This window comes from Hemiscyllium ocellatum, assembly GCF_020745735.1.
Source record: "Hemiscyllium ocellatum isolate sHemOce1 chromosome 15 unlocalized genomic scaffold, sHemOce1.pat.X.cur. SUPER_15_unloc_10, whole genome shotgun sequence".
Lineage (NCBI taxonomy): Eukaryota > Metazoa > Chordata > Chondrichthyes > Orectolobiformes > Hemiscylliidae > Hemiscyllium > Hemiscyllium ocellatum.
In genome coordinates this window covers 593,870-603,869 of record NW_026867446.1, presented here as the reverse complement: position 1 = coordinate 603,869, position 10,000 = coordinate 593,870, and positions in this window count along the sequence as shown.

Sequence of the window (10,000 nt, the reverse complement as noted above, 5' to 3'; positions counted from 1 at the left end):
CCACTGACACTTAGAATATTTTTGAAGCAGTACAAATCAGTAACCAGCGACACTTAGAATATTTTTGAAGCAGTACAAATCAGTAACCAGCGACACTTAGAATATTTTTGGAGCAGTACAAATCAGTAACCAGCGACACTTAGAATATTTTTGAAGCAGTACAAATCAGTAACCAGCGACACTTAGAATATTTTTGGAGCAGTACAAATCAGTAACCAGCGACACTTAGAATATTTTTGAAGCAGTACAAATCAGTAACCACTGACACTTAGAATATTTTTGAAGCAGTACAAATCAGTAACCAGCGACACTTAGAATATTGTTGAAGCAGTACAAATCAGTAACCACTGACACTTAGAATATTTTTGAATCAGTACAAATCAGTAACCAGCGACACTTAGAATATTTTTGAAGCAGTACAAATCAGTAACCACTGACACTTAGAATATTTTTGAAGCAGTACAAATCAGTAACCAGCGACACTTAGAATATTTTTGAAGCAGTACAAATCAGTAACCAGCGACACTTAGAATATTTTTGGAGCAGTACAAATCAGTAACCAGCGACACTTAGAATATTTTTGAAGCAGTACAAATCAGTAACCACTGACACTTAGAATATTTTTGAAGCAGTACAAATCAGTAACCAGCGACACTTAGAATATTTTTGAAGCAGTACAAATCAGTAACCACTGACACTTAGAATATTTTTGAAGCAGTACAAATCAGTAACCGCTGACACTTAGAATATTTTTGAAGCAGTACAAATCAGTAACCAGCGACACTTAGAATATTTTTGGAGCAGTACAAATCAGTAACCACTGACACTTAGAATATTTTTGAAGCAGTACAAATCAGTAACCGGCGACACTTAGAATATTTTTGAAGCAGTACAAATCAGTAACCACTGACACTTAGAATATTTTTGAAGCAGTACAAATCAGTAACCGGCGACACTTAGAATATTTTTGAAGCAGTACAAATCAGTAACCACTGACACTTAGAATATTTTTGAAGCAGTACAAATCAGTAACCGCTGACACTTAGAATATTTTTGAAGCAGTACAAATCAGTAACCAGCGACACTTAGAATATTTTTGGAGCAGTACAAATCAGTAACCAGCCCCACTTAGAATATTTTTGAGTCAGTACAAATCAGTAACCAGCGACACTTAGAATATTTTTGAAGCAGTACAAATCAGTAACCACTGACACTTAGAATATTTTTGAAGCAGTACAAATCAGTAACCAGCGACACTTAGAATATTTTTGAAGCAGTACAAATCAGTAACCAGCGACACTTAGAATATTTTTGGAGCAGTACAAATCAGTAACCAGCGACACTTAGAATATTTTTGAAGCAGTACAAATCAGTAACCAGCGACACTTAGAATATTTTTGGAGCAGTACAAATCAGTAACCAGCGACACTTAGAATATTTTTGAAGCAGTACAAATCAGTAACCACTGACACTTAGAATATTTTTGAAGCAGTACAAATCAGTAACCAGCGACACTTAGAATATTTTTGAAGCAGTACAAATCAGTAACCACTGACACTTAGAATATTTTTGAAGCAGTACAAATCAGTAACCAGCGACACTTAGAATATTTTTGGAGCAGTACAAATCAGTAACCACTGACACTTAGAATATTTTTGAAGCAGTACAAATCAGTAACCAGCGACACTTAGAATATTTTTGAAGCAGTACAAATCAGTAACCACTGACACTTAGAATATTTTTGAAGCAGTACAAATCAGTAACCGCTGACACTTAGAATATTTTTGAAGCAGTACAAATCAGTAACCAGCGACACTTAGAATATTTTTGGAGCAGTACAAATCAGTAACCACTGACACTTAGAATATTTTTGAAGCAGTACAAATCAGTAACCAGCGACACTTAGAATATTTTTGGAGCAGTACAAATCAGTAACCACTGACACTTAGAATATTTTTGAAGCAGTACAAATCAGTAACCAGCGACACTTAGAATATTTTTGAAGCAGTACAAATCAGTAACCACTGACACTTAGAATATTTTTGAAGCAGTACAAATCAGTAACCAGCGACACTTAGAATATTTTTGAAGCAGTACAAATCAGTAACCACTGACACTTAGAATATTTTTGAAGCAGTACAAATCAGTAACCAGCGACACTTAGAATATTTTTGAAGCAGTACAAATCAGTAACCAGCGACACTTAGAATATTTTTGGAGCAGTACAAATCAGTAACCAGCGACACTTAGAATATTTTTGACGCAGTACAAATCAGTAACCACTGACACTTAGAATATTTTTGAAGCAGTACAAATCAGTAACCAGCGACACTTAGAATATTTTTGAAGCAGTACAAATCAGTAACCGCTGACACTTAGAATATTTTTGAAGCAGTACAAATCAGTAACCAGCGACACTTAGAATATTTTTGGAGCATTACAAATCAGTAACCAGCGACACTTAGAATATTTTTGGAGCAGTACAAATCAGTAACCACTGACACTTAGAATATTTTTGAGTCAGTACAAATCAGTAACCAGCGACACTTAGAATATTTTTCAGTCAGTACAAATCAGTAACCAGCGACACTTAGAATATTTTTGAGTCAGTACAAATCAGTAACCAGTGACACTTAGAATATTTTTGGAGCAGTACAAATCAGTAACCAGCGACACTTAGAATATTTTTGAAGCAGTACAAATCAGTAACCAAGTGCATTTTTGAATTGGTTACTGATTTCTCCGTTGAAGTTGGGGCTGCGGTTGGCTTCAGTTAGTGGTGGGGGCTTAATTTTCGCCGAGGGGAGCGTGTCCCGGTAGTGTCTCCGAGGAAGTGGTACCTATTGAAGGGGGTGTTTCTGAATTTGGGCCCTTTTTGAGTGGCATTGCCGGATGGGTTTTGTGTTGAAGGCTTCCAAATCGGGTAGCTCAGCCGGATTTGACCCGGCGGTTCTACCGACTGTCACGCCTTCGAGGGGGGACTGTTGTCTAAGTTCAGGCCGGATTTGGTGAATTTCCTAAGTCGGGAAGTGGTCCAAACGGGTTTGGGAGTGAACCTAACTGCTCATACCAACTTTGAGGCTTTGGGGCCGGGTAGCACAGTCGGATTTGACCCGGCGGTTCTGCCGAATGCCTGGCCTTCGAGGGGGGCCTGCCCTCTGAGTTCAGGCCGAATTTGGTGATTTTCCTAAGTCGGGAAGTGGTCCAAACGGGGATGGGAGTGAACCTGACAGCTCATACCGACTTTGGGGCTTCCAAGCCGGGTAGCTCAACCGGATTTGATCCAGCGGTTCTAGCGACTGCCACGGCTTCGAGGGGGGACTGTTGTCTAAGTTCAGGCCGAATTTGGTGAATTTCCCGAGTCGGGAAGTGGTCCAAACGGGGATGGGAGTGAACCTGACAGCTCTTACCGACATTGAGGCTTCGGGGCCGGGTAGCTCAGTCGGATTTGACCCGGCGATTCTGCCGACTTCCACGCCTTCGAGCGGGGACTCTCCTCTAAGTTCAGGCCGAATTTGGTGAATTTCCTAAGTCGGGAAGTGGTCCAAACGGGGATGGGAGTGAACCTAACTGCTCATACCAACTTTGAGGCTTTGGGGCCGGGTAGCACAGTCGGATTTGACCCGGCGGTTCTGCCGAATGCCTGGCCTTCGAGGGGGGCCTGCCCTCTGAGTTCAGGCCGAATTTGGTGATTTTCCTAAGTCGGGAAGTGGTCCAAACGGGGATGGGAGTGAACCTGACAGCTCATACCGACTTTGGGGCTTCCAAGCCGGGTAGCTCAACCGGATTTGATCCAGCGGTTCTAGCGACTGCCACGGCTTCGAGGGGGGACTGTTGTCTAAGTTCAGGCCGAATTTGGTGAATTTCCCGAGTCGGGAAGTGGTCCAAACGGGGATGGGAGTGAACCTGACAGCTCTTACCGACATTGAGGCTTCGGGGCCGGGTAGCTCAGTCGGATTTGACCCGGCGATTCTGCCGACTTCCACGCCTTCGAGCGGGGACTCTCCTCTAAGTTCAGGCCGAATTTGGTGAATTTCCTAAGTCGGGAAGTGGTCCAAACGGGGATGGGAGTGAACCTAACTGCTCATACCAACTTTGAGGCTTTGGGGCCGGGTAGCTCAGTCGGATTTGACCCGGCGGTTCTGCCGAATGCCTGGCCTTCGAGGGGGGCCTGCCCTCTGAGTTCAGGCCGAATTTGGTGATTTTCCTAAGTCGGGAAGTGGTCCAAACGGGGATGGGAGTGAACCTGACAGCTCATACCGACTTTGGGGCTTCCAAGCCGGGTAGCTCAACCGGATTTGATCCGGCGGTTCTAGCGACTGCCACGGCTTCGAGGGGGACTGTTGTCTAAGTTCAGGCCGAATTTGGTGAATTTCCCGAGTCGGGAAGTGGTCCAAACGGGGATGGGAGTGAACCTGACAGCTCTTACCGACATTGAGGCTTCGGGGCCGGGTAGCTCAGTCGGATTTGACCCGGCGATTCTGCCGACTTCCACGCCTTCGAGCGGGGACTCTCCTCTAAGTTCAGGCCGAATTTGGTGAATTTCCTAAGTCGGGAAGTGGTCCAAACGGGGATGGGAGTGAACCTGACAGCTCTTACCGACTTTGGGGCTTCCAAGCCGGGTAGCTCAACCGGATTTGATCCGGCGGTTCTTGCGACTGTCACGCCTTCGAGGGGGGACTGTTGTATAAGTTCAGGCCGAATTTGGTGAATTTCCGAGTCGGGAAGTGGTCCAAACGGGGATGGGAGTGAACCTGACAGCTCTTACCGACTTTGGGGCTTCCAAGCCGGGTAGCTCAACCGGATTTGATCCGGCGGTTCTGCCGACTGTCACGCCTTCGAGGGGGGACTGTTGTATAAGTTCAGGCCGAATTTGGTGAATTTCCCCGAGTCGGGAAGTGGTCCAAACGGGGATGGGAGTGAACCTGACAGCTCTTACCGACTTTGAGGCTTCGGGGCCGGGTAGCTCAGCCGGATTTGATCCGGCGGTTCTGCCGACTGTCACGCCTTCGAGGGGGGACTGTCCTCTGAGTTCAGGCCGAATTTGGTGAATTTCCCGAGTCGGGAAGTGGTCCAAACGGGGATGGGAGTGAACCTGACAGCTCATACCGACTTTGAGGCTTCCAAGCCGGGTAGCTCAGCCGGATTTGACCCGGCGATTCTGCCGACTTCCACGCCTTCGAGGGGGGACTGCCCTCTGAGTTCAGGCCGAATTTGGTGCATTTCCCGAGTCGGGAAGTGGTCTCTGTCACAACGGGGGCAAGTGTCTGAAGAGGTAAAGTGAGTAACCAGCACAGCTTAGGGAAGGGTTCCAAAGTTCTCAACAATGTGAATTCGGTTACCAGGAAAGCTTAGGAAAGCTGCCTGACTGTCCCAAACGAATGAACTGCAAAACTTAGGGAACATGCCCGAAGATGCTTAAAAGTGTGAAATCAGTAAGCAGGAAAGCATAGGAAAGTGCCTGAAAGTGCTAAATGAGTAACATGAAAAACGTAGAAAAATGCCCGAAAATGTTTAAAAGTGTGAACTCAGTAACCAGCAAAACTTAGTAAAACGTTGGAAAAGCAGAAATGAGTAACCAGAAAAACTTAGAAAAATGTTTGAAAATGAGAAATGAGTAACCAGAAAAACTTAGAAAAATGTTTGAAAATGAGAAATGAGTAACCAAGAAAACTTAGAAAAATGCCCAAAAAGAAGAAATCAGTAACCAGAAAAACTTAGAAAAATGTTTGAAAATGAGAAATGAGTAACCAGAAAAACTTAGAAAAATGTTTGAAAATGAGAAATGAGTAACCAAGAAAACTTAGAAAAATGCCCAAAAAGAAGAAATCAGTAACCAGAAAAACTTAGAAAAATGTTTGAAAATGAGAAATGAGTAACCAAGAAAACTTAGAAAAATGTTTGAAAATGAGAAATGAGTAACCAAGAAAACTTAGAAAAATGCCCAAAAAGAAGAAATCAGTAACCAGAAAAACTTAGAAAAATGTTTGAAAATGAGAAATGAGTAACCAAGAAAACTTAGATAAATGCCCAAAAAGAAGAAATCAGTAACCAGAAAAACTTAGAAAAATGTTTGAAAATGAGAAATGAGTAACCAGAAAAACTTAGAAAAATGTTTGAAAATGAGAAATGAGTAACCAAGAAAACTTAGAAAAATGCCCAAAAAGAAGAAATCAGTAACCAGAAAAACTTAGAAAAATGTTTGAAAATGAGAAATGAGTAACCAAGAAAACTTAGAAAAATGCCCGAAAAGAAGAAATCAGTAACCAGAAAAACTTAGAAAAATTTTCGGCCAAGTGTGAAAAATATTCTAAGTGTCAGCGGAGGAAAATGCCGAAGCATCGGGAAAGATTCAAAAACTCATGCCGAACATGAGTTCCGAAGTGCCGGAGGAACTGGGCGAATTGAGCCCGGCGGTTGGCCAGATGTCGTTTTGAGTCTGCAGCCCGAAAACTTTAACTTTGTCTGCCGCGGAAGTCTGGACCGGGAAAAATCCAAACGGTTTTGCCGGGTTCGAGTTCCAGAGCGAAGCAGTCGAATTTGAAATTCAGACCCATTCAGTGCCACTTGACATTGTGACACAGTGAGGTTGGCGGGGTACCCGGAGATTTCTGGGAACACGATTTTTAGAACAAAATGGCGGCGCGGGACCACTTTGAAAGGCATCCGAAAAACGGTTCCGCGGGCAGAGCACTTGAATGACAGGCCTGTGTGCATGCCCAAGAGCTCTCGGAAGTCTAATTTTTGACACTTTGTCAAATTTTCGACAGACTTACCCAACTCTTGCTGCCTGTTCTAAGAATCAGTCAGAGGCCTGTGCGGCGGTCTCTTGACACTTTGGAGGGCGGGCAAACCCCACGTTGACTCCGGCCGTCCCTCCAAAAGGCACTTGCTATTGGGGGAAAGGATTGCAAGTAGCCTGGTTCCCGTGGGAGCGGCCAGGAAGGGTGCAGGCTGGCCCTTGCCTGAGCATTCCCAAAACCCTCTTCCGCTGAGAGCAGACCTCGCACGCCGCACTACCGGCTCTGGGAGTGGTTGGCCGCTATTGTACATAGTCCGGTCCTTCCTCTGCCACCCGGCAAGTGCGATGGCTCTGCCGCCCTGCGGTGCTCGTCACCCAGGTTTGGGGAACACGATACTTAGAACATGTTGGCGGCTCGGGACCTGCAGGCGAAAGGGGCCCCGTGGTGCTGAGCACATCGACCTCGGGTCTCAGTGCAAGCCGGAGAGTTCGCGGAAGTCTTAAAAGATTTTGACATCTGCTCAATTCTTTGACAGGCTTGCCTGACTCTTTCCGTCCGTTCTAAGAATCAGTCGGAGGCCGGGGCGGGGACGGTCTCTTGACACACGGAGGGTTGGCTTCCCTCCTCAGGTGTTTGTGTCGAAAATGAAGGCGAGAGATGCAAGCGTCCTGGTTCCCCTGGGTGCTGCCAGCAAGGGTGCAGGCTGACCCTTGCCTGAGCACTCCCAAAAGCCTCTTAAGCTGAGAGCAGGCGCCGCACTACCGGCTCTGGGAGTCGTTGGCCGCTATTGTACATAGTCCGGTCCTTCCTCTGCCACCCGGCAAGTGCGATGGCTCTGCCTCCCTGCGGTGCTCGTCACCCAGGTTTGGGGAACACGATACTTAGAACATGTTGGCGGCTCGGGACCTGCAGGCGAAGGGGGCCCCGTGGTGCTGAGCACATCGACCTCGCGTCTCAGTGCAAGCCGGAGAGTTCGCGGAAGTCTTAACAGGCTTGCCTGACTCTTTCCGTCCGTTCTAAGAATCAGTCGGAGGCCGGGGCGGGGACGGTCTCTTGACACACGGAGGGTTGGCTTCCCTCCTCAGGCGTTTGTGTCGAAAATGAAGGCGAGAGATGCAAGCGTCCTGGTTCCCCTGGGTGCTGCCAGCAAGGGTGCAGGCTGACCCTTGCCTGAGCACTCCCAAAAGCCTCTTAGGCTGAGAGCAGGCGCCGCACTACCGGCTCTGGGAGTCGTTGGCCGCTATTGTACATAGTCCGGTCCTTCCTCTGCCACCCGGCAAGTGCGATGGCTCTGCCTCCCTGCGGTGCCCGTCACCCAGGTTTGGAGAACACGATACTTAGAACATGTTGGCGGCTCGGGACCTGCAGGCGAAAGGGGCCCCGTGGTGCTGAGCACATCGACCTCGCGTCTCAGTGCAAGCCGGAGAGTTCGCGGAAGTCTTAACAGGCTTGCCTGACTCTTTCCGTCCGTTCTAAGAATCAGTCGGAGGCCGGGGCGGGGACGGTCTCTTGACACACGGAGGGTTGGCTTCCCTCCTCAGGCGTTTGTGTCGAAAATGAAGGCGAGAGATGCAAGCGTCCTGGTTCCCCTGGGTGCTGCCAGCAAGGGTGCAGGCTGACCCTTGCCTGAGCACTCCCAGAAGCCTCTTAGGCTGAGAGCAGACGCCGCACTACCGGCTCTGGGAGTCGTTGGCCGCTATTGTACATAGTCCGGTCCTTCCTCTGCCACCCGGCAAGTGCGATGGCTCTGCCTCCCTGCGGTGCCCGTCACCCAGGTTTGGAGAACACGATACTAAGAACATGTTGGCGGCTCGGGACCTGCAGGCGAAAGGGGCCCCGTGGTGCTTAGCACATCGACCTCGCGTCTCAGTGCAAGCCGGAGAGTTCGCGGAAGTCTAAAGCTTTTGACATTCGCTCAAAGCTTTGACAGGCTTGCCCGACTCTTTCCGTCCGTTCTAAGAATCAGTCAGAGGCTGGTGGGGAGGTCTCTTGACGCAAGGGGAGGGGTGGCGTCCCTCCTCAGGCGCTTGTGTCGAAAATGAAGGCGAGAGATGCAAGCGTCCTGGTTCCCCTGGGTGCTGCCAGCAAGGGTGCAGGCTGACCCTTGCCTGAGCACTCCCAGAAGCCTCTTAGGCTGAGAGCAGACGCCGCACAACCGGCTCTGGGAGTCGTTGGCCGCTATTGTACATAGTCCGGTCCTTCCTCTGCCACCCGGCAAGTGCGATGGCTCTGCCTCCCTGCGGTGCCCGTCACCCAGGATTGGAGAACACGATACTAAGAACATGTTGGCGGCTCGGGACCTGCAGGCGAAAGGGGCCCCGTGGTGCTTAGCACATCGACCTCGCGTCTCAGTGCAAGCCGGAGAGTTCGCGGAAGTCTAAAGCTTTTGACATTCGCTCAAAGCTTTGACAGGCTTGCCCGACTCTTTCCGTCCGTTCTAAGAATCAGTCAGAGGCCGGTGGGGAGGTCTCTTGACGCAAAGGGGAGGGGTGGCGTCCCTCCTCAGGCGCTTGTGTCGAAAAATGAAGGCGAGAGACGCGAGCGGCCTGGTTGCTTTGGGTGCTGCCAGGAAGGATGTGGTCTGACCCTTGCCTGAGCACATCCAAAAGCATGTGATGTTGAGAGCAGACCTCGAGCCCCGCACAACCGGCTCTGGGAGTCGTTGGCCGCTATTGTACATAGTCCGGTCCTTCCTCTGCCACCCGGCAAGTGCGATGGCTCTGTCGCCCTGTGGTGCCCGTCACCCAGGTTTGGGGAACACGATACTAAGAACATGTTGGCGGCTCGGGACCTGCAGGCGAAAGGGGCCCCGTGGTGCTGAGCACATCGACCTCGGGTCTCAGTGCAAGCCAGAGAGTTCGCGGAAGTCTAAAGCTTTTGACATACGCTCAAATCTTTGACAGGCTTGCCCGACTCTTTCCGTCCGTTCTAAGAATCAGTCAGAGGCCGGTGGGGAGGTCTCTTGACGCAAGGGGAGGGGTGGCGTCCCTCCTCAGGCGCTTGTGTCGAAAAATGAAGGCGAGAGACACGAGCGGCCTGGTTGCTTTGGGTGCTGCCAGGAAGGATGTGGTCTGACCCTTGCCTGAGCACTCACAGAAGCATGTGACGTTGAGAGCAGACCTCGAGCCCCGCACGACCGGCTCTGGGAGTGGTTGGCCGCTATGGTACATAGTCCGGTCCTTCCTCTGCCACCCGGCAAGTGCGATGGCTCTGCCGCCCTGTGGTGCCCGTCACCCAGGTTTGGGGAACACGATACT